At 35.7% G+C, this 26,485-nt stretch overlaps 1 long non-coding RNA gene across 1 annotated transcript; it reads left to right on the forward strand.

The window, feature by feature from the left end:
• Positions 1-133: 133 nt before the first annotated feature.
• LOC145204969 (uncharacterized) lies at positions 134-5,982 on the forward strand. Its single transcript, XR_013853567.1, has 2 exons — positions 134-2,297; positions 4,507-5,982. It is a non-coding gene; the product is annotated as an uncharacterized LOC145204969 (long non-coding RNA).
• The last annotated feature ends 20,503 nt before the right edge of the window (positions 5,983-26,485 follow it).

The following is a 26,485-nucleotide window of genomic DNA, read 5'->3' on the forward strand; positions in this document are numbered from 1 at the left end:
AAAATGCAATTCTTCATTTTGGTAAAAACTAAAAATTGCCGGAATTAAAGCAATCCTGAAACAAGTTGCTTGTATTATTATGTCAGACAAACAGTAACTGTTGCCACTACGTTTGAACAAAAACTAATTACCACCAAACAAAATGGGTTAAAAACCTAGGATGTAACTTTGGGGTTCGACCAAAGGCAGAAGAATATCGTAGGGGTTCGGTCGTTATAAAAAGGTTAAGAACCACTGCTATAAACTAACCACCTGTGTGTGTTAGGGAAATATTATTAGGCTACATGTTACCAACCCTAACAGTCCCGTTTTTGATAAAATAGCATTGCTATCACAGAGATAAAAAGCGCATTTTTTTCTTTTTTAATGAGTTACAAAACATATTTTTTCACAGGATTCGGCCCTTTTAACAGAGTATTGCCAGCTTTCAAGACGCAAAAAAACACCAAATTGCTTTCAAATCATGTTCATAAGTTGGTTTGTATGAATGTATGTAGCTTCATATATCAAAAACAGCACAGAAAACAGTTAAAACGTAAACTTTTGAGCTCCTCGGTAAAAATAATTGTGAAAACCGCTGTAGGTTTGGCTACAAAAGGCTAAAATTCCAAAAGTTAAGAGCAGAGAGTCGAACCGAAACCGAACCCACAAACCGGTTTGAGCGGTTTACTTTGTATCGGACTTTGGACTGCATGGATCAGACTTTGGACTTTTAATTCGAGCATTTTACCATATGCCAGTGGTTCTCAAACTTCTTTTTGTTGCGATACCTCTGGAAAAGTTTTCTGGACTTGCGACCCGCACCAGCAAATAAAAGTTAATGAGGAAACTTATTATTAAAGTTGTGTTTATTGATACAACAACAAAAAGCCACGAAACGGAACTATTCTGCCACGCCCTTGGAAAATTGAAACGACGCACAATTGGAGAACGATACTGCCATATGCAATAATGATGACTGATGACGTATTTTATTTTGTTGCAACGTCTTTGATGACTTTTCGCACATAAGTGTTTACAACTACAGTTTAGCACATAGTTAACGTTTTCGCGTGTACGTGTTAACTACTACTTTCTCACATTAATGTCGTGATCGACCGAGCCAAGCGTTTCTCAACTCAAATCAGTTTTTTTTTAAGTTTAAGGTTTACAGTTTTACAACTTTAAAAACTAAAATGCAGTGTTTGGCGTCATTTAGGTGTGATATATGCAGCGATTATAGTTTGTTTATTGGAGTCAGATATACGGTGTGTTTTAATTGTCTACCCTTAGGGTCAGTACAATTTCAATTACGTTCCCGAGAAACCCGAACCCGAGTTGAACCCTATACATTAGTGAAACCAGTCAATTTGAGACCTAACAGCTAACCACCCATGTTAGGGAAAGAGGGTGGGGTTCAACAGCAAAAAATAAACCCCCTAAAAAATCTGATTGATAGGCTAGTTTCCGGCGCCGGAAGAAAGGGTGCAGCACAAAACTCAGTGACGATATGACACATTATGTAGTTGTACTACACAACACAAAAAATACAAATAACAAGAAATTGATAGAAAAAATGACTCCATGGGTTTTCGCATCGTCGGGACTAGGGTTTCTCAAATTTGCCACTTTGGCTTATCCCGGGATTCCGGGACAAAAACAACCTCAATCCCGGGATCCCGGGATATCCCGGGATTTTATTCGATTTTTGTTAAATTTATAATATTAGTTTGTTTGTTTCATTTTTATTTCTAGTGGGTCGGCAAAGCATCAATGCAATATGTTCAGAAGGCCACCGTAGAGCAGCCTGTTATTTTCTGAGTTAATTGAATATTTTTTTAAGTTGAAATCAGTTTTCAAATTAGTCAGTTGGTAAGTCCAATTTAGTTCAACCCATCAGGTTCCAGCTACTGAGATAGGATTAGAACCCACAACCTTGTGACACACGTCGATGGCGCTATAACCACACCGCCGTCTTGGAATTTTACAAATTGCCAGATTTTTACCAACTGGAGAGCTATAGCGCGAATTTGACTAACTGGGTTCTAACACTGTTGTAATGTTCGCAACAGCAGAACTATTTATCATTCCTGTTTGAATTGTTGCAAGAAACCTCGGTGAACACTTTAATTCACGGAAACCCAGTGGATGTCGCACCTCTGGTTGAAGAGTGCAACTAAAAAAGCATTCAATTTATGGGATATATCCCGGGACAAAGAAAAAATCCCGGGATAGAATTTTTTGCTAAAATTGTCCGGGATTCCCGGGATCCCGGGAGAGAAACCCTAGTCGGGACGGGTAGGCCTAAGGGGTCACAGGCAGGGCTGCCAAAGCTTGGGTTTTGCCCCAAGATCTTGGGTTTTTACTTGACGTCTTGAGTTCTTGGGTTTTATTTTGAAAATTATAGCAATTCTTGGGTTTTGAGTCTTATTGATGAAATAGATACATGTAAGAACTATTTTAACGAGAAAAGTTTTTCGGGTAGCTTCACTGTTTGGGCCATTTTATCATCTCTTTTATTTTCTCTCTATTCTAGACCTTAATTCTTTCTAGATAAGTATACAGTGAAAGCAATCGTTACACTTAAAAATGCAAATAGATCAATGTTCGTTAAACATAAAAACTGCGAACCATCAAAGAAGTTTTAGAGCTTTTAAATATACTATAGACTAGGGTTGCCATACGTCAGGATTTTCCCTGACATATCAGGGAATTTAGTGTTTAAATCTGCGTCAGGGAGAAATGTTAAAGTGTACTTAAAAGTCAGGAATTTAAGAAAAAAATATAGATATACTATGAAATTAATGTACCAACGGAGAAAATTTCTAGTAGTTAGCTGCAACCGCGTCTATGAAACGTGAAGAGGTAAACTAGCGCCGCGCAGGTTAACGCACAAGGTTACTGTTTCGTTTTGCAGCGTGTGTGCGCGCGTAACGATACCTGTTTGTTACTCGTTGTCTAACAATACCCGTTAAATACAGATATAAAAATCCGCGTCTCAAGAAAACACAGCGTTCGATGCTACCTGGGAAGTTTCATTTGCCTTAACTGTGTACCTAATATGCAAGGAATTAACTAACAACAAAAAGTCGAATGTCGTGAGATATAAAAACGTTTTTATAATGGCATTTTATTTCAAATTTGAAAAGGTCTTTAAAAGGGCTGCTCCCAGTGTTTTTTTTCTGTGACAATTTGAAATTGGCCCGAATAGAGTGGCAAAGGTTGGCGACCCGTGATATATGTGCTTATTGTTTCAAGGATAGTGAGAGTAGTAAGCTTATCCTAATAAACATGACTAAACAGAAGCCTACGCAGAAAGTTCATTAACAAGGATCAGAGTATCGTATCTAACGTTTTCTAGTGTCACTGTTCGTGTGACTTTAGAATATTCTAAATTTATTCCGCAATAGAATTGGATCGCAAAAAGGTTAACCCAAACTAGGGTCCGTGGCCCTTTAGGGCTCTGTGAGGCAATTTTGCGGGGATCGCAAAAAGCTGGAAGTAATTCTATATTCTAATTTAGTTTCAGTTTGTGGAACTAAAGTTGTTTAAATCAAAGTGAAATTGAGAATCGACCGTCTCCATATAGCAGGGGTGGCCAAACTTTTTTACCAGAGGGCCAAATTTGCAACTGTCTTGCCACTGGAGGGCCGGATTAAATGAGATTTACGTAAAATTTGTCGTAACTGGTTGCCATCTTTATTAAAATATATATTATTGTAGTTATACGTCATGGTTGGCAGACTGTTCTAAAAATAACGCTGCACGGGCATTTATTCTAAAAATAACAACGCTTGCCACAAGCTACTGCTAGTAGCAGCCAACTGCTTATTCACAGTGGTAAATATGGTGCTTGGAAAAAAACCAGGCAAGGTGTTTGGCGGGCCGTAGTTTGGCCACCACTGCCATATAGGTTTTATTGCATGCCAACTAACAAAAATGCAATTGTTATTCGCACACAATGGTAATGTTTTTGTCTTGTCTGCAATGTCAGATTTAGATCATTGTTATGCAGAATTTTACATGACTGTAAGCTAAAATCTTGCAATCAACTTTCCTTTTTCTTAAAAACACATTCAGGCTTAAGGACCACAAGCCCTCGAAATAATGGCAAAGAGACCGTTTAGAGAAAATACCGAAAAAGTTTGAGAACCACTGGGTTAACGCAAATTTTGTCAGGGATTGTGTATCATAAAATATGGCAACCCTACTGTAGACATTACTAATTTTATGAAAAAGAAAACAGATGATGATCATCAAACAGCCAAGAGTGAACTGGCGATTGCTGCATATTTTATTGAACATAATATTCCCTTTGCTTGCATTGACCATTTCCTACCAAAAGTTTGTAAAGTTGCATTTCCGGACTGTAAATTGTCAAATATTTGTCAATGAAACGAGTAAATTTCCTAATTAATTGCATTTCTAACCACATTTTGCATTCTTGGGTTTTCATTTAAATTCTTGGGTTATTTTGCTGTGAGTCTTGGGTTTTGTTGAAATTCTCATTGGCAGCCCTGGTCACAGGAGTTGGTCGTTACCTATTCGGCCAGCTGCCTGCGGAAATTACTGCAGCGAATCAGCCTAAACCAGTGCTTGTCAACCTTTTTTGAAACGGTACACCCTTTTAACGTTTACACAAAATTTGTACACCCCAGTAAAAAAATTATTCAACCCTGTAACACACTGAATCTGTGGTCCTAACAGAAATGATGATGAGCGCAATATCAACAAGCCATAATCCACAATTCACTTTCTACATCTGAAAGAACCACCATTAACAACGATTATCAAGTGAAATATTAAATTATGATGTCACAAATAGAGTTTTGTAACTTAAAATCTGTGAACACTTGAGATGCATGTTGTGCCAGGTATTGTACATTCCAGTCAGTCTGTTCTAAAACTGAAACCTGCCTGTTGTGATACCTGGTCATAGGTATATTATATTTTTTGTCTGGTACACCCCAGTACACCCCATCAAAGTGGTACACCCTTTAAAAATTATGGTACACCCTGGGGTGTACAATACACCCGGTTGAAAAGCACTGGCCTAAACTACCAGACATTAGCACACTTGCAAGTATCTTGTAAGTTCACACAGCACCTGGTGAATAGTAGGTTAAGACAGTGCTTTTTACAGTTAACAACTATCATGGGAATCACTGGCAGGAGCGTGTACGCTTTGAGCTCCGGCCGTGATTGGTCTGCGGTCCAGCTTTATTGAGAGGTAAAACAAAGAAACTGTAGTAAGCAAACAATACGTATTTCATCGTGATTCCTTAGTCTCCATAACTTTGCCTCCTAAATTCACCAGAGTCCTGACCATAGCTATCTAAATCGTTAACTAAATAAAGGCGGGATCACTAAACAGTCATCTTTTCAAGCTTCTATGTAAGGATATGCAATCTGATCATGATGTCTTGCAAGAGAAATATGCTACAACGGATCCATGAATTACAAGAAATAGTATTTCCAGATTCGAGAAATAAGGAAATTTTATTTGACAAGTTTCGACTCCCTGGCTTTCAACAATCACTGGCTTATGTCGTGGACACATATTGTAATTCAGCTAACGTTTTCTCAATTTTTCCCCGTTGTACCGTAGTTGTTATGTTGGGGGACACCTCACACAAACATTACCAAAGTTATACTAGAAAGGTGGCTTTCTGATATACTTCCTTTTTATATATTCTATACGATATTTACCAATTTACTATAGGCCTACACATCATTTGATCTACACCAGGGGTGTGCAACCTTTTTCGTCGGTGGGCCATATTACCAATATCGGACATCAAACGAGGGCCACACAATTTTTTTCATGTACCGTATTTACACGTTTATTTACCCTACTGTTGGTGCGGCTTACATTATCATGTCGATACGATATTATTTCCACATTCCTGCGTTTTGTTTGTTTGCTTTTGAAATCAACTTTAAAATGTTAGGTGCAAGTAAGTTTCGTCGCAACATTGGCTTTCACAACAAAGTAATTGTTTACTAGACCAGTGGTTCTTAACCTTTTCGGTGTGGTTTCCCACTAAAGTCAACCACCAACCTCAAATTTCCCATTTGTTATTTTTATAATGATGTTTTGTGCCCTACGTTAACAAAAAATAATTAATCTTTAAATGAAATAATCCCGTGAAGCGATTTGGCCTTGACCTTAAAGGTATACTGCAATCTTATTTAGTTTAAATAGTGCTTCTGTGAGAGATTAAACTTTTTGGAATATTGAGTAGGCTAGTCTCCTCTGCGTGCATTGGTCATTTATTGCATCACAATGAACCAAGGAAAGGCTTTTATTAGCAAAATAGCAAAGTCATTGATACTTTTAGTCTTGTCTGTGATGTAACAAACGGCCTTTGGATTTGTATGTGTCTTATAATCCTTGGTGAAATTAATCTTACATGATGTTGCGGAAAAATGTTAGCAAAGTAACTTTCAACGGTTAATTCAAAGCCGGATTCGACCCTCGGGCCCGAGTTTGGTTACCCGACTTACATAATTTTCCCCTGAAAACATTGAAATTTCCCACCGGTTAAGAACCACTGCACTAGACAGAGAGGTATATTACGCAGCAAAGCACCCAGTGCGAACAGAAAACCATAGGTCTGGTTGAATTAAGTTCCATGCGCTAGTTCAGCTTATTCTTGTTACGTTTAGACACTTAGGAGATTTACCGAAAACTAGCGAGATTTTTTTGCTAAAATATGCATTTTTATTTCCTCTGAAAGCTCTGAAGAGTGTTGTTGAGGGCCACCCTAAACGGCTTGGCGGGCGCGGGTTGCACACCCCTGATCTACACATATGACTGATTTTGTAAACAAAAACGAATGGGTCCCCACACGCGTGTTTGTGCGGATTTACGGAAAATAAATGTTCCGGTTATGTTTAGATTTCAAGGAAATCTGTGCTTTTTTGCTAGTTTTTGCCATTGCATATTAACTACTCAAGCAAACTGTAGAAAATGTATGAATTGACTACACCGTATCACATCGCAGGTTATTAACAACAAACTTTTTTAGCGTCTGGGTGAAAACAAAGCGCGAAACAAAAGAAGGTTGTTTAGTAAACAGTTTAACACATATTTGGGGCTGTAGGCCTCGGATAACCACTAGATAGATTTGGCTGATATTTTAAATAACAAACGAGTAACCCAATGTTAAGCATTTCAGCACATTAGGGCTTGTATTTCTGGCCTAAACCTAAAACAGATTATTTAGGGGCGAATCCAATAAAAAGTTGGAAAATTCTTTAGAATACCTTGCATTGCACCAACCAGCAAAGCATATAAATCCTAGATTATGTACTTTAGTCAGTACAGCTGTTTTTAAAATTTTACGTTTTGGGGCCCTGTGGGTGAACAGCTGGATCATTTGGGGTCAAATTTAGGTTAATAACTAACAACTGTCAAAATTTGAATAAATTCGAAGCACTCTTTCTTGACCAAATGCGTATAACAAACCATGTTTCAAAAATTTTACGTTTTAGGCGCCTGTGGGTAAACCGCTGGGTCAGTCGGGGTCAAATTTCAGGAGGATCAAATTTAGGCTAATTGCACCAACCAACAAAGCATTTAAATCCTAGATGACGTACTTTGTCAGTATAGCTTTTTTTAAAATTTTACGTTTTTGTGGCCTGTGGGTAAACCCCTGGGTCATTCGGGGTCAAACTTCAGGAGGATCAAATGTGGATTAATAACTAACATCTGTCCAAATTTGAAATGCGTATAACAAACCAGTGTTAGACAGAAAAAAAAATACTGACAAAAACAATATGTGTCCCCTTCAGGGAAGGGGACCCATAATTACGAAGTGGTTGAATATCTTCAAAATAGCCGTTTAGATGTGAAGTACGATCTGTAGCCACCATTTCTACATAACTAGTGCAAATGTGTTTGTGTTTTTGCCACACAGTGATCACTGAGCAGTACAGCTCAAAATGGTTTAAATCATCGAGAATGCGACACATAACTAAAAGGGTGGCTGAGCACATATTGCCATTGTACATACACCATGACCTAATTCTTCAAGATATATATCCATAGCTTATTTTCGGTCTCATGTCAGCCACTGCCTTTTATAATCTAGTTCAGTGCTCATCAACCTTTTTGGTTTGGTGAAGCCTTAAAGTTGTGGTGACGAACTCATGCACCCTGTTTACTTAAAAAAAAGCGATCTGAAAATTGCCGTGAGCTGTTTGGTCTCGACGTACATTAACGGGCTGCCGCATTTTTGATCAAAAACTTTTGATGTAAATTAACGTCAATCCGCACTCTGCGCAAAACGTCTTTTGACGTAAATATACGTCAACCGCACTGAAAGTGTTAGACATCAACACTAATATCCTGAAAGTCAAATATTAGTGGTTTATGAAAAGTTTCAGATGCACCATTGTATACCTTATCGTACTGGTGCACCCCATGCATATTTTGATGCACCCTAGGGTACATCGTGCACACCGGTTGAAGAGCACTGATCTAGTTGTTTCAGAAACTCAAGGGTCCCCCACAGATGCAAAGTGCAAATAATGTATTTTACAAAATAACTAGAAGGGTGGCTTAGCACATATTGCCCTTGCATATACACTGTAACCTATTTTGAAACATTAATATATTTTCTACACTTATTATGGGTCCCCTTCCCTGAAGGGGACGCATCTTGATTTCACTCAGTTTTTTTTTTCTTTTTTCTCCGGTGAAGCTCGTCCATGCACTTTTGGCATGAAATCTTTGGTGAATTCGGATGAAACTTTTACAGATGGTAGATATATTTATGCAGATGTGCCATTTGCTTTGTTTGACTTGATAACCCCAGTATTTACCCAGCTAGACCCCAAAGTGTAAAACGTTTTTGTATGTAGCTGCGCACCACAAAGATTTCTGTGGTGTAATGGTAAATAAAGGCACCAGTGCATACGGTACTTGTGTTTGTGCATTACTTGGGGGACGTTTTTGCACATGCCAGTCAGAGGCGTATTAACAGCCTTATAACGTCAGAAGCGTTGACGAATGTTGTTAATAACACCTCTAGTGGTTAGAATTTTAAACATTGTTCGATTTGGATACAATTTTACATGACTGTTCATTAGGTCATCGTGGTTTCATATTTTATACTTTTGGGTGTTAAACCCCATCAGTTACCCCACTGACCCCCTAAAATGGGTGAGTTTTTTAAACGGTGTCAGAATTTAGTGAAATTTGAAATACTTGCAGAATTTGTCATTTATAGGTGTCAATTTTTTGTTTAACCCTGTAACCCCAATATTTACCCCTCTAGCCCCCTAAAAAGGGTAAATTTTTTAAACATTGTCCGAATTTGATGAAATTTGGACAGCTTATAGAGTGTGCTACTTATAGTTGTTGTTTGTTCAAGTTTGTTGCCCCAGCATTTACCCCACTAGCCCCCCAAAATGGGTCAATTTTTCAAACTATGTCTGAACTGAATGAAATTTGGACAGCTTGTAGAGTGTGCCATTTGTAGGTGTAAAATGTTGTGTTTTACCCTGTTGCCCCAATGTTTACCCCACTAGCCCCCTAAAATGGGTCAATTTTTTAAACAATGTCCAAATGAAATGAAACTTGGATAGCTTGCACAGTGTACCATTTATAGGTGTTCATTCTTGTGTTCAAACCCTGTAGCTCTATCATTTACTCCACTAGCCCCTATAGCACGGTCCAAAACGAAAAAAAAAATTGAAAACAAAATTTTTGTTTCGAAATTTTGTTTCCAATTTTTTTGATTTGCGCATGGTGACGCTAGAGGACTGTGGAGAGTTTCGTTATTATTTGTACTCACTGGGCATCAATTATACCATCGTAGTTCATTTTTATTAGATAAAAAGTTACTTTTCATTATTATTGCCAATCATTCACCGTTAAAGGAAATTATAAACAGAAGTTAAGATTTCAAAATTAAAGTTCGTTTCGAATAACGTTTGCAAAACGAAAATTTGTTATCATGTTGGGTTTAAAAACGGAAATACAAGTTAGTTTGGGTTCCACCGAGAAATTAGTTAAATTTTGCAAGATTAGTGGAAACAAATGAAATTGTAACATAATTATCTGGCAATTACGATATTCTGGAGTTGTTTAGTGCGACTCTAAAGTGTGTTGATTTTATTTGTGAAGAAAACAGTTCATTTCAGTGATAACAATCTCACCACGAGTTAAGTTAGAGAATCATCAAGAGGTTTCACATTAAAGTAAGGCAAAAACGTGACTGTTAGTCGAGATAAAGAGAATCTTCCACTATTTACAGCAAAAGATGATAAAAGATTTTGTTTACAAACAAACTTGACCGTGTGTCGAAAAAACAAATTAGAAAGGAAGAATTTGGTTTCGAAATAAAATTTCTTTTCGAATAACGTTTTCAAAACGAAATTTTGTTTTCGTGTTAGGTTGGTCAACGGAAAACGCGTTGGTTTTGCTTGCACCAATAAATTAATTGAATATTACGACACTTGTGGGAATAAATGAAACTGTGATGTAATTTTGTTCTAAATTATGTATACTTAAGTTGTTTGATGCAACTGCAAAGTGTAATGATGTTTTATGTGTAGAAAACAGTTCATTTCAACCATGGAATTCTCACTTTCACAGACGAATTTAAAAAAATGACAATGAATCTTTTTGAAAAAATCTTGGTTATAACCTGCAAAGTTTCAGGTTGTTTTTATGAGCGAAACAGAAAAGAGAAACGACCGCTAACGCGATAGATGTAGGTCGCTGTAAGTATACTTTAATGGCTCCAAAACACAGACGAACTGAGTTAAAATTAAACGGCTTTCACGAGCCAACCTGGATTGGCAACCAGAAACAGCATGCAAAGTTTTAGTTTGTTCAGTTAAGCAAACCGAAATGACAAGCTAACATGATGGTTATTTTCGTGGGCACGACCACTAATGCGATAGATGTAGGTCGCTCTTACTATGCTTTAATGGCTCTAAAACACGAACAAATTGAGTTAAAATTGCACGGTTTTCACGAGCCAAATTGGATGTGCAACCAGAAACAGCATGCAAAGTTTCAGTTTGTTTAGATAAGAGATCCTGAAATGAAAAGCGAACATGATACATATTTGCGTTGGCAAGACCGCTAACGCGATAGATGCAGGGTCGCTGTTAGTATACTTTAATGGCTCTAAAACACGAACGAACAAGTTTAAAATTAAACCATTTTCACGAGCCAACTTGGAATCGCAACCAGAAACAGCATGCAAAGTTTCAGTTTGTTCAAATTAAAGATCCTGAAATGATAAGCGAACATGATACTTATTTGCGTGGGGACGACCGCTAACTCGATAGATGTAGGTCGCTGTTAGTATATTTTAATGGCTCTAAAACACGAATGAAATGACTTAAAATTAAACGATTTTCACGAGCCAACTTGTATTTGCGACCAGAAACAGCATGCAAAGTTTCAGTTTGTTCAGTCAAGCAAAACCGAAATGACAAGCGAACATGATAGTTATTTTCGTGGGCATGACCATCTAACGCGATATATGTAGGTTGCTCTTACTATGCTTTAATGGCTCTAAAACACGAACGAACAAGTATAAAATTAAACGGTTTTCACGAGCCAACTTGGAATCCCAACCAGAAACAGCATGCAAAGTTTCAGTTTGTTCAGATAAGAGATCCTGAAATGACAAGCGAACATGATACTTATTTGCGTGGAGACGACCGCTAACTCGATAGATGTAGGTCGCTGTAAGTATACTATAATGGCTCTTAAACACGAACGAATTGAGTTAAAATTAAACGGTTTTCACGAGCCAGCTTGGATTTGCAACCAGAAACAGCATGCAAAGTTTCAGTTTGTTCAGTTAAGCAAAACTGAAAGGACAAGAGAACATGATAGTTATTTTCGTGGGCACGACCACTAACGCTATATATGTAGGTCGATCTTACTACGCTTTAATGGCTCTAAAACACGAACGAATTGAGTTAAATTAAACGGTTTTCACGAGCCAACTTGGATTTGCAACCAGAAACAGCATGCAAAGTTTCAGTTTGTTCAGTTAAGCAAAACCGAAATGACAAGCGAACATGATAGTTATTTTCGTGGGCACGACCACTAACGCGATAGATGTAGGTCGCTGTAAGTATACTTTAATGGCTCTTAAACACGAACGAATTGAGTTAAAATTAAATGGTTTTCACGAGCCAACTTGGATTGGCAACTAGAAACAGCATGCAAAGTTTCAGATTGTTCAGTTAAGCGAAACCGAAATGACAAGCGAACATGATAGTTATTTTCGTGGGCACAACCACTAACGCGATATATGTGTGTCGCTCTTACTATGCTTTAATGGCTCTAAAACACGAACGAACAAGTATAAAATCAAACGGTTTTCACTAGCCAACTTGGATTCCCAACCAGAAACAGCATGCAAAGTTTCAGTTTGTTCAGATAAGAGATCCTGAAATGACAAGCGAAGATTTTGTTCAGTTATATTTGTTCAGTTATGCGAAACCGAAATGACAGTCGAACATGATACTTATTTGCGTGGGCACGACCGCTAACGCGATATATGTAGGTCGCTATTAGTATACCTTAATAGCTCTAAAACACGTAGGGTCGCTCTTATTATGTAGGGTCGCTCTTATTATACTTTAATGGCTCTGAAACACGAAGGAACTGAGTTAAAATTAAACGGTTTTCACGAGAAAACTTGGAATTGCAACCAGATGCAGCTTCCAAAAGCATCAATCAATTGATTTTCGACATACAAAGTGTCAGCGCAACACTGGCTCTCCGGCCGTGACCAGTCCACCAAGGGACTGACAGGTTTTTTTGTTTGTTTTAACTTTAATTCTACTGCAAGTTTGCAGAGTGATATTACAGTCTATTAAATATCGAATTGTAAAAACCGTTTTCTTTCAACAAAATTGGTTTTAAAATTGCCAATCAAATAAACGTTGGTCGTTCATGACTAGCCTACTCCACAAACAGGTTGACATCAGGCTGTCAATTGCTTGTTTTTAATTTAGTTCTAATAAAATTTTGGAACACGATGCTACCGTATATTTAAAATCGGACCGTGAAAACCGTTTAATTTTGTTTCGTCTTGTTCGTGTTTTAGATCTGGAAATGTTTTAGATCTGAGTGCTGGCTTGGGCGCTAGTAATAGAAAACATCGATAAAATTAACTAGCCTACTTAAACCAAAGTATTTGCAAATAAATGCATTTGTTTAGTAAAAGTTTCAGAAAATTTATAGCGCGTATAATCCTTGACGTGCTAACAATAGCAGGGTCTTATGTGATACACTATCTACAATATTTTCTTGTTCATTAAGCGCTGTTTTTCCATCGCTTTTGACGTAACAGTCAACCGTGATGACAGTCATCCAATGCTTAGCAGTCAGTGGCTATAAGAAGAAAAAATAAATATGATGTTCGCTTGTCATTCTTGTTTGGATAACTTGAACAGACTGAAACTTTGCAAGCTGTTTCTGGTTGCAAATCAAAGTTGGCTCGTGAATACCGTTTAATTTTAACTCAGTTCGTTCGTGTTTTAGAGCCATTAAAGCATAGTAAGAGCGACCTACTTCTATCGAGTTAGTTGTCGTGCCCACGAAAATAACTATCATGTTCGCTTGTCATTTCGGTTTTACTTTTCTGAACGGACTGAAACTTTTCAAGCTGTTTCTGGTTCCAAATCCAAGTTGGCTCGTGAAAACCGTGCAATTTTAACTCAATTTGTTCGTGCTTTAGAGCCATTAAAGCATAGTGAGAGCGACCTACTTCTATCGCATAAGTGGTCGAGCCCACGAAAATAACCATCATGTTCGCTTGTCATTTCGGTTTTGCTTAACTGAACAAACTGAAACTTTGCATGCAGTTTCTGGTTGCAAATCCAAGTTGGCTTGTGAAAACCGTTTAATTTTAACTCAATTCGTTCGTGTTTTAGAGCCATTAAAGTATACTTACAGCGACCTACATCTATCGCGTTAGCGGTCGTCCCCACGAAAATAACTATCATGTTCGCTTGTCATTTTGGTTTTGCTTAACTGAACAAACTGAAACTTTGCATGCTGTTTCTGGTTGCAAATCCAAGTTGGCTCGTGAAAACCGTTTAATTTTAACTCAATTCGTTCGTGTTTAAGAGCCATTAAAGTATACTTACAGCGACCTACATCTATCGCGTTAGCGGTCGTCCCCACGCAAATAAGTATCATGTTCGCTTGTCATTTCAGGATCTCTTATCTGAACAAACTGAAACTTTGCATGCTGTTTCTGGATGGGATTCCAAGTTGGCTCGTGAAAACCGTTGAATTTTAAACTTGTTCGTTCGTGTTTTAGAGGCATCAAAGCATAGTAAGAGCGACCTACATCTATCGCGTTAGTGGTCGTGCCCAAGAAAATAACTATCCTGTTCGCTTGTTATTTCGGTTTTGCTTAACTGAACAGACAGAAACTTTGCATGCTGTTTCTGGTTTCCAATCCAAGTTTTTTCTTGAAAACCGTTTAATTTTTACTCAGTTCGTTCGTGTTGTAGAGCCATTAAAGCAGGGGTGTCCAACCTTTTTGGCCAAAGGGCCACATGCGGTTTGCGGATGATTGCGCGGGCCACTTAAGTGTTACTGCTAATTTGGAATCTTAGAAATACTTGTCTTATAATTTCTTATAAAAATCCCCACACCGAAATTCTAATCTTGGAAATGTGTATTATCCTCGTTTACAGTTATAAGAACAATAAACACACGAAGAAAAAGTTAATTCAACAAAGGTTTTCCCACAAGTCGATATTTCAATTTGAAGTTTGGCTCTGTTTTTCTCTAATAAGTTTGGCAATATTCGGTGAGATGGACGTTGGAGAAATGTAGAGCGATTATTCCATATGGCTGTCAGAAATTACTGATCTTACAGGGGATTTTAAGTCACATGCCAACCTTTCGTGGAAAGTTCTGTTAGCGTTGCTTGCATATTGTTTTCTGTTTGGCACAGTCTATATCAGGGCTGTCAAACTCGTTGGGTTCGAGGGCCACATTGCAGTTAAAACTTATGCCGAGGGCCGCATGTGATTTTTAATCAAGTTATATACACTTAAACAACCTTTTCGCTATGACGGCCGCATTGCAGATCCTTATTTCACCAACAGGCGCCAATTACCTGCTGGTTTTTGTTTTAAAATTACAGATGTAAAGAAATAGGTTTATATCACATATATACCAACTATTGACGCCCCCAAATCCCAGATTAATTTCCAACTTGATGCAGAGATTGAGCTGCACAGTATGAAGATCAGTCTTAATTGTTTATTACGTCATAATCTATATTGTGACGCTTTTGGCGCATGTTTTTCGCATTGTTTGCACACAATAGGTCCACAAACTCGTTTCTGCGGCCGCATGTGGCTACATGGTTTGAGGAACGGTTTGATTACTATCGTTTCTATCCATAACATATGAACAGTGCCGGATTAAGGGTCTGCTGGCCTGTAGTCACCTTTTATAAGTGGCCCGAAAATCAGGGTTGCCAACTAAAAAATTAGAATTATCAGTGTTGCCAAATCATTGTCACAAAGAAAAGTGGCCTGGATTGTTGACTGGCCTGTAGTCACGTGCCTATTTTGCCTAATGGTTAATCCCGCACTGCATATGAATTATTATTTATAAATTAAATTTCTGTAAATGTCTGTTTAAATAATAGATTTAACTTTGAAAAGTAAGAAAAATTCATTGTAGGTAGATAAAAATCTGACAAAATACTGCAACTGTTGTTGAGTGTTCGTGGGCCGCATGCGGCCCGCGGGCCGCGAGTTTGACACCCCTGGTCTATATCACTGCAGAGTTCGGAAGACGTTTTACTGCTAAATGCGTTTTGCGCGAGTCTCTGATGCATTTCAATAAACCAATAAACATTACTGATTCTCTTGAAGCACGAGGCAGATTATGACGTAACAAATACTAGTTGGCTCGTGGAAACTGTTTAACTTTATTTCAGTTTGTTTGTGATTAAAGGCCAATAACGGAAGTCACCAACATTTTTAAAGCCTATTTCAAGATCACGAAATACCAGTAGTCAATAATATCAATAAATCTTGGCACCAAATGTTACTCCAAAACTTACTTAAAACTGTATTTGTAGATTCATGCATCGGTATTGTAAAGGTTGAACAAAAGAAAACTTGTTATGCGTATGAAAACTGACGTGCCATAAGTAGCAGGGTTTTTGGAACTCCAGTGTGTGCAACATTTTCTTTGTTCACTGACCGTTGTTTATTCCCGCGCTTATGACGTAACAGTCAATTGCTATGATAGTGGCACGATGCTTTGTAGTCAGTGGCTGTGGTTAGAAGTTTACAAAATTCAATAAGCATGTTGCACTAATATCAACTGAATTACTATGAGACGCACCATTTTTTGGATTTTTCACGTCTAACCTACCAACAAAGTATTTGTACTTGGATTTTGATGATAAGCAAGCAGCTTTCCACTTGAATTACGGTGAATCTTTCAGAAATCGTTTCGCTTGATGTACAAGTGTTACTTCAAACAGATTGATTGCCTTTTGTTCTTCGAATATCTTTAGCACTTTCTACAAAAATTGTTTATGTTCTTCTTCAATTCTATTAAACAGACAATTGTTGTGTTCAAATTATTTATTTCAACGCTTTGTTCTACGTTTGTTTTACTACTGGATATTGTCAGCTGTATTGTAAAGATTGTTTATGTTCTTATTAAAATTTTGTTGAAACCGTTTTTGAAACAAATTTGTTTCTTGAAAAGGTTTTCGAAACAAATTCGTTCCTTGAAACAGTTTTTAAGGCAAACTCGTTTTTTGAAATGGTTTTGGAGACAAATTTGTTTTTTGAAACCGTTTTGAGCCCTCGATGTTTTGCTGATTTTGTGTGTGGTGAGAATGTTATCACTAAAATTAACTGTTTTCTGCATAAATGACAACTTTACAGTGCAGTGTCGCATCAAACAACACAAAAATATCGAAATGGGCAGATAATTTAGTTACAATTTCCGTTTTGCACACAAATGTTTTATTACTTAACTAAATTCTTGGTGGAACCTAAACCAACTTGTATTTCGTTTTGAAACCTAACATGAAAACGAAATTTCGTTTTGAAAACGTTGATGGAAACAAAATTTTATTTCGAAAGCAAAATTTCGTTTCTATAGTTCCCTTTCACGACACAGGATCAGATTCGTTTAGAATACAAGATCTTACATTATCTTTTGGCGTAATTAGTGCAAAAATCACGTTATCGCGATAAACAATTACTATTTTGTCTTACTTCACTGTGAAACCCTCGATGTTTTGCTGATTTTGTGTGTGGTGAGAATGTTATTACTGAACTGATCTGTTTTCTACACAAGTAAAATCATTACACTTTGCAGTCGCATAAAACAACTCGACAATATCGAAATTGGCAGATAATTATGTAACAATTTCCGTTTTGCCTACAAACGTTTTATTACTTAACTAATTTCTTGGTGGAACCTAAACCAACTTGTATTTCGTTTTGAAACCTAACATGAAAACGAAATTTCGTTTTGGAAACGTTATTCGAAACGAAATTTTATTTCGAAACCAAAATTTTGTTTCTATAGTTCCCTTTCACGACACAGGATCAGATTCGTTTAGAATACAAGATCTTACATAATCTGTTGGCGTAAATAGTGCAAGATTCACGTTATCGCGATAAACAGTTACTATTTTGTCTTACTTCACTGTGAAACCCTCGATGTTTTGCTGATTTTGTGTGTGGCGAGAATGTTATCACTAAAATTAACTGTTTTCTGCATAAATGACAACTTTACAGTGCAGTGTCGCATCAAACAACTCAAAAATATCGAAATTGGCAGATAATTTAGTTACAATTTCATTTATTCCCACAAATGTTTTATTACTTAACTAATTTCTTGGTGGAACCTAACCAACTTGTATTTCGCTTTGAAACCTAACATGAAAACGAAATTTCGTTTTGAAAACGTTATTCGAAACAAAAATTTATTTCGAAATCAAAATTTTCCTTTCTACTTTCCTTTTGCGGCACACGGTCAAATTCCTTTTTAAACAAGATCTTTTATCATGTTTTGGCGTAAATAGTGCAAGATTCACTTTATCTCGATAATCAATCACGATTTTGCTTTACTTCAATGTGAAACCCTCGAAGGTTTGCTTATTTTGCGTGTGGTAAGAATGTTATTACTGAACTGATCTGTTTTCTACACAAATAAAATCATTACACTTTGCAGTCGCATAAAACAACTCGACAATATCGAAATTGGCAGATAATTATGTTACAATTTCCGTTTTGCCCATAAATGTTTTATTACTTAACTAATTTCTTGGTGAAACGTAAATCAACTTGCATTTCGTTTTGAAACCTAACATGAAAACGAAATTTCGTTTTGAAAACGTTGATGGAAATGAAATTTTATTTCAAAACCAAAATTTCGTTTCTAGTTGCCTTTCACGACACAGGATCAGATTCGTTTAGAATACAAGATCTTACATTATCTTTTGGCGTAAATAGTGCAAGATTCACGTTATCGCGATAAACAGTTACGATTTTGTCTTACTTCACTGTGAAACCCTCGATGTTTTGCTGATTTTGTGTGTGGTAAGAATGTTATCACTAAAACTGTTTTCTGCATAAATGACAACTTTACAGTGCAGTGTCGCATCAAACAACACAAAAATATCGAAATTGGCAGATAATTTAGTTACAATTTCCGTTTTGCACACAAATGTTTTATTACTTAACTAAATTCTTGGTGGAACCTAAACCAACTTGTATTTCGTTTTGAAACCTAACATGAAAACGAAATTTCGTTTTGAAAACGTTGATGGAAACAAAATTTTATTTCGAAAGCAAAATTTCGTTTCTATAGTTCCCTTTCACGACACAGGATCAGATTCGTTTAGAATACAAGATCTTACATTATCTTTTGGCGTAATTAGTGCAAAAATCACGTTATCGCGATAAACAATTACTATTTTGTCTTACTTCACTGTGAAACCCTCGATGTTTTGCTGATTTTGTGTGTGGTGAGAATGTTATTACTGAACTGATCTGTTTTCTACACAAGTAAAATCATTACACTTTGCAGTCGCATAAAACAACTCGACAATATCGAAATTGGCAGATAATTATGTAACAATTTCCGTTTTGCCTACAAACGTTTTATTACTTAACTAATTTCTTGGTGGAACCTAAACCAACTTGTATTTCGTTTTGAAACCTAACATGAAAACGAAATTTCGTTTTGGAAACGTTATTCGAAACGAAATTTTATTTCGAAACCAAAATTTTGTTTCTATAGTTCCCTTTCACGACACAGGATCAGATTCGTTTAGAATACAAGATCTTACATTATCTGTTGGCGTAAATAGTGCAAGATTCACGTTATCGCGATAAACAGTTACTATTTTGTCTTACTTCACTGTGAAACCCTCGATGTTTTGCTGATTTTGTGTGTGGCGAGAATGTTATCACTAAAATTAACTGTTTTCTGCATAAATGACAACTTTACAGTGCAGTGTCGCATCAAACAACTCAAAAATATCGAAATTGGCAGATAATTTAGTTACAATTTCATTTATTCCCACAAATGTTTTATTACTTAACTAATTTCTTGGTGGAACCTAACCAACTTGTATTTCGCTTTGAAACCTAACATGAAAACGAAATTTCGTTTTGAAAACGTTATTCGAAACAAAAATTTATTTCGAAATCAAAATTTTCCTTTCTACTTTCCTTTTGCGGCACACGGTCAAATTCCTTTTTAAACAAGATCTTTTATCATGTTTTGGCGTAAATAGTGCAAGATTCACTTTATCTCGATAATCAATCACGATTTTGCTTTACTTCAATGTGAAACCCTCGAAGGTTTGCTTATTTTGCGTGTGGTAAGAATGTTATTACTGAACTGATCTGTTTTCTACACAAATAAAATCATTACACTTTGCAGTCGCATAAAACAACTCGACAATATCGAAATTGGCAGATAATTATGTTACAATTTCCGTTTTGCCCATAAATGTTTTATTACTTAACTAATTTCTTGGTGAAACGTAGGCTAAATCAACTTGCATTTCGTTTTGAAACCTAACATGAAAACGAAATTTCGTTTTGAAAACGTTGATGGAAATGAAATTTTATTTCAAAACCAAAATTTCGTTTCTAGTTGCCTTTCACGACACAGGATCAGATTCGTTTAGAATACAAGATCTTACATTATCTTTTGGCGTAAATAGTGCAAGATTCACGTTATCGCGATAAACAGTTACGATTTTGTCTTACTTCACTGTGAAACCCTCGATGTTTTGCTGATTTTGTGTGTGGTAAGAATGTTATCACTAAAACTGTTTTCTGCATAAATGACAACTTTACAGTGCAGTGTCGCATCAAACAACACAAAAATATCGAAATTGGCAGATAATTTAGTTACAATTTCCGTTTTGCACACAAATGTTTTATTACTTAACTAAATTCTTGGTGGAACCTAAACCAACTTGTATTTCGTTTTGAAACCTAACATGAAAACGAAATTTCGTTTTGAAAACGTTGATGGAAACAAAATTTTATTTCGAAAGCAAAATTTCGTTTCTATAGTTCCCTTTCACGACACAGGATCAGATTCGTTTAGAATACAAGATCTTACATTATCTTTTGGCGTAATTAGTGCAAAAATCACGTTATCGCGATAAACAATTACTATTTTGTCTTACTTCACTGTGAAACCCTCGATGTTTTGCTGATTTTGTGTGTGGTGAGAATGTTATTACTGAACTGATCTGTTTTCTACACAAGTAAAATCATTACACTTTGCAGTCGCATAAAACAACTCGACAATATCGAAATTGGCAGATAATTATGTAACAATTTCCGTTTTGCCTACAAACGTTTTATTACTTAACTAATTTCTTGGTGGAACCTAAACCAACTTGTATTTCGTTTTGAAACCTAACATGAAAACGAAATTTCGTTTTGGAAACGTTATTCGAAACGAAATTTTATTTCGAAACCAAAATTTTGTTTCTATAGTTCCCTTTCACGACACAGGATCAGATTCGTTTAGAATACAAGATCTTACATTATCTGTTGGCGTAAATAGTGCAAGATTCACGTTATCGCGATAAACAGTTACTATTTTGTCTTACTTCACTGTGAAACCCTCGATGTTTTGCTGATTTTGTGTGTGGCGAGAATGTTATCACTAAAATTAACTGTTTTCTGCATAAATGACAACTTTACAGTGCAGTGTCGCATCAAACAACTCAAAAATATCGAAATTGGCAGATAATTTAGTTACAATTTCATTTATTCCCACAAATGTTTTATTACTTAACTAATTTCTTGGTGGAACCTAACCAACTTGTATTTCGCTTTGAAACCTAACATGAAAAAGAAATTTCGTTTTGAAAACGTTATTCGAAACAAAAATTTATTTCGAAATCAAAATTTTCCTTTCTACTTTCCTTTTGCGGCACACGGTCAAATTCCTTTTTAAACAAGATCTTTTATCATGTTTTGGCGTAAATAGTGCAAGATTCACTTTATCTCGATAATCAATCACGATTTTGCTTTACTTCAATGTGAAACCCTCGAAGGTTTGCTTATTTTGCGTGTGGTAAGAATGTTATTACTGAACTGATCTGTTTTCTACACAAATAAAATCATTACACTTTGCAGTCGCATAAAACAACTCGACAATATCGAAATTGGCAGATAATTATGTTACAATTTCCGTTTTGCCCATAAATGTTTTATTACTTAACTAATTTCTTGGTGAAACGTAAATCAACTTGCATTTCGTTTTCAAACCTAACATGAAAACGAAATTTCGTTTTGGAAACGTTGATGGAAACGAAATTTTATTTCAAAACCAAAATTTCGTTTCTAGTTGCCTTTCACGACACAGGATCAGATTCGTTTAGAATACAAGATCTTACATTATCTGTTGGCGTAAATAGTGCAAGATTCACGTTATCGCGATAAACAGTTACTATTTTGTCTTACTTCACTGTGAAACCCTCGATGTTTTGCTGATTTTGTGTGTGGTGAGAATGTTATCACTAAAATTAACTGTTTTCTGCATAAATGACAACTTTACAGTGCAGTGTCGCATCAAACAACTCAAAAATATCGAAATTGGCAGATAATTTAGTTACAATTTCCGTTTTGCACACAAATGTTTTATTACTTAACTAATTTCTTGGTGAAACGTAAATCAACTTGCATTTCGTTTTGAAACCTAACATGAAAACGAAATTTCGTTTTGAAAACGTTGATGGAAATGAAATTTTATTTCAAAACCAAAATTTCGTTTCTAGTTGCCTTTCACGACACAGGATCAGATTCGTTTAGAATACAAGATCTTACATTATCTTTTGGCGTAAATAGTGCAAGATTCACGTTATCGCGATAAACAGTTACGATTTTGTCTTACTTCACTGTGAAACCCTCGATGTTTTGCTGATTTTGTGTGTGGTAAGAATGTTATCACTAAAACTGTTTTCTGCATAAATGACAACTTTACAGTGCAGTGTCGCATCAAACAACACAAAAATATCGAAATTGGCAGATAATTTAGTTACAATTTCCGTTTTGCACACAAATGTTTTATTACTTAACTAAATTCTTGGTGGAACCTAAACCAACTTGTATTTCGTTTTGAAACCTAACATGAAAACGAAATTTCGTTTTGAAAACGTTGATGGAAACAAAATTTTATTTCGAAAGCAAAATTTCGTTTCTATAGTTCCCTTTCACGACACAGGATCAGATTCGTTTAGAATACAAGATCTTACATTATCTTTTGGCGTAATTAGTGCAAAAATCACGTTATCGCGATAAACAATTACTATTTTGTCTTACTTCACTGTGAAACCCTCGATGTTTTGCTGATTTTGTGTGTGGTGAGAATGTTATTACTGAACTGATCTGTTTTCTACACAAGTAAAATCATTACACTTTGCAGTCGCATAAAACAACTCGACAATATCGAAATTGGCAGATAATTATGTAACAATTTCCGTTTTGCCTACAAACGTTTTATTACTTAACTAATTTCTTGGTGGAACCTAAACCAACTTGTATTTCGTTTTGAAACCTAACATGAAAACGAAATTTCGTTTTGGAAACGTTATTCGAAACGAAATTTTATTTCGAAACCAAAATTTTGTTTCTATAGTTCCCTTTCACGACACAGGATCAGATTCGTTTAGAATACAAGATCTTACATTATCTGTTGGCGTAAATAGTGCAAGATTCACGTTATCGCGATAAACAGTTACTATTTTGTCTTACTTCACTGTGAAACCCTCGATGTTTTGCTGATTTTGTGTGTGGCGAGAATGTTATCACTAAAATTAACTGTTTTCTGCATAAATGACAACTTTACAGTGCAGTGTCGCATCAAACAACTCAAAAATATCGAAATTGGCAGATAATTTAGTTACAATTTCATTTATTCCCACAAATGTTTTATTACTTAACTAATTTCTTGGTGGAACCTAACCAACTTGTATTTCGCTTTGAAACCTAACATGAAAACGAAATTTCGTTTTGAAAACGTTATTCGAAACAAAAATTTATTTCGAAATCAAAATTTTCCTTTCTACTTTCCTTTTGCGGCACACGGTCAAATTCCTTTTTAAACAAGATCTTTTATCATGTTTTGGCGTAAATAGTGCAAGATTCACTTTATCTCGATAATCAATCACGATTTTGCTTTACTTCAATGTGAAACCCTCGAAGGTTTGCTTATTTTGCGTGTGGTAAGAATGTTATTACTGAACTGATCTGTTTTCTACACAAATAAAATCATTACACTTTGCAGTCGCATAAAACAACTCGACAATATCGAAATTGGCAGATAATTATGTAACAATTTCCGTTTTGCCTACAAACGTTTTATTACTTAACTAATTTCTTGGTGGAACCTAAACCAACTTGTATTTCGTTTTGAAACCTAACATGAAAACGAAATTTCGTTTTGGAAACGTTATTCGAAACGAAATTTTATTTCGAAACCAAAATTTTGTTTCTATAGTTCCCTTTCACGACACAGGATCAGATTCGTTTAGAATACAAGATCTTACATTATCTGTTGGCGTAAATAGTGCAAGATTCACGTTATCGCGATAAACAGTTACTATTTTGTCTTACTTCACTGTGAAACCCTCGATGTTTTGCTGATTTTGTGTGTGGCGAGAATGTTATCACTAAAATTAACTGTTTTCTGCATAAATGACAACTTTACAGTGCAGTGTCGCATCAAACAACTCAAAAATATCGAAATTGGCAGATAATTTAGTTACAATTTCATTTATTCCCACAAATGTTTTATTACTTAACTAATTTCTTGGTGGAACCTAACCAACTTGTATTTCGCTTTGAAACCTAACATGAAAACGAAATTTCGTTTTGAAAACGTTATTCGAAACAAAAATTTATTTCGAAATCAAAATTTTCCTTTCTACTTTCCTTTTGCGGCACACGGTCAAATTCCTTTTTAAACAAGATCTTTTATCATGTTTTGGCGTAAATAGTGCAAGATTCACTTTATCTCGATAATCAATCACGATTTTGCTTTACTTCAATGTGAAACCCTCGAAGGTTTGCTTATTTTGCGTGTGGTAAGAATGTTATTACTGAACTGATCTGTTTTCTACACAAATAAAATCATTACACTTTGCAGTCGCATAAAACAACTCGACAATATCGAAATTGGCAGATAATTATGTAACAATTTCCGTTTTGCCTACAAACGTTTTATTACTTAACTAATTTCTTGGTGGAACCTAAACCAACTTGTATTTCGTTTTGAAACCTAACATGAAAACGAAATTTCGTTTTGGAAACGTTATTCGAAACGAAATTTTATTTCGAAACCAAAATTTTGTTTCTATAGTTCCCTTTCACGACACAGGATCAGATTCGTTTAGAATACAAGATCTTACATTATCTGTTGGCGTAAATAGTGCAAGATTCACGTTATCGCGATAAACAGTTACTATTTTGTCTTACTTCACTGTGAAACCCTCGATGTTTTGCTGATTTTGTGTGTGGCGAGAATGTTATCACTAAAATTAACTGTTTTCTGCATAAATGACAACTTTACAGTGCAGTGTCGCATCAAACAACTCAAAAATATCGAAATTGGCAGATAATTTAGTTACAATTTCATTTATTCCCACAAATGTTTTATTACTTAACTAATTTCTTGGTGGAACCTAACCAACTTGTATTTCGCTTTGAAACCTAACATGAAAACGAAATTTCGTTTTGAAAACGTTATTCGAAACAAAAATTTATTTCGAAATCAAAATTTTCCTTTCTACTTTCCTTTTGCGGCACACGGTCAAATTCCTTTTTAAACAAGATCTTTTATCATGTTTTGGCGTAAATAGTGCAAGATTCACTTTATCTCGATAATCAATCACGATTTTGCTTTACTTCAATGTGAAACCCTCGAAGGTTTGCTTATTTTGCGTGTGGTAAGAATGTTATTACTGAACTGATCTGTTTTCTACACAAATAAAATCATTACACTTTGCAGTCGCATAAAACAACTCGACAATATCGAAATTGGCAGATAATTATGTTACAATTTCCGTTTTGCCCATAAATGTTTTATTACTTAACTAATTTCTTGGTGAAACGTAAATCAACTTGCATTTCGTTTTCAAACCTAACATGAAAACGAAATTTCGTTTTGGAAACGTTGATGGAAATGAAATTTTATTTCAAAACCAAAATTTCGTTTCTAGTTGCCTTTCACGACACAGGATCAGATTCGTTTAGAATACAAGATCTTACATTATCTGTTGGCGTAAATAGTGCAAGATTCACGTTATCGCGATAAACAGTTACTATTTTGTCTTACTTCACTGTGAAACCCTCGATGTTTTGCTGATTTTGTGTGTGGCGAGAATGTTATCACTAAAATTAACTGTTTTCTGCATAAATGACAACTTTACAGTGCAGTGTCGCATCAAACAACTCAAAAATATCGAAATTGGCAGATAATTTAGTTACAATTTCATTTATTCCCACAAATGTTTTATTACTTAACTAATTTCTTGGTGAAACGTAAATCAACTTGCATTTCGTTTTGAAACCTAACATGAAAACGAAATTTCGTTTTGAAAACGTTGATGGAAATGAAATTTTATTTCAAAACCAAAATTTCGTTTCTAGTTGCCTTTCACGACACAGGATCAGATTCGTTTAGAATACAAGATCTTACATTATCTTTTGGCGTAAATAGTGCAAGATTCACGTTATCGCGATAAACAGTTACGATTTTGTCTTACTTCACTGTGAAACCCTCGATGTTTTGCTGATTTTGTGTGTGGTAAGAATGTTATCACTAAAACTGTTTTCTGCATAAATGACAACTTTACAGTGCAGTGTCGCATCAAACAACTCAAAAATATCAAAATTGGCAGATAATTTAGTTACAATTTCATTTATTCCCGCAAATGTTGTAATATTTTACTAATTTCTTGGTGGAACTCAATGCCAT

This window comes from Phallusia mammillata, chromosome 8 (genome assembly GCF_965637545.1).
Source record: "Phallusia mammillata chromosome 8, kaPhaMamm4.hap1.1, whole genome shotgun sequence".
Classification (NCBI taxonomy): domain Eukaryota; kingdom Metazoa; phylum Chordata; class Ascidiacea; order Phlebobranchia; family Ascidiidae; genus Phallusia; species Phallusia mammillata.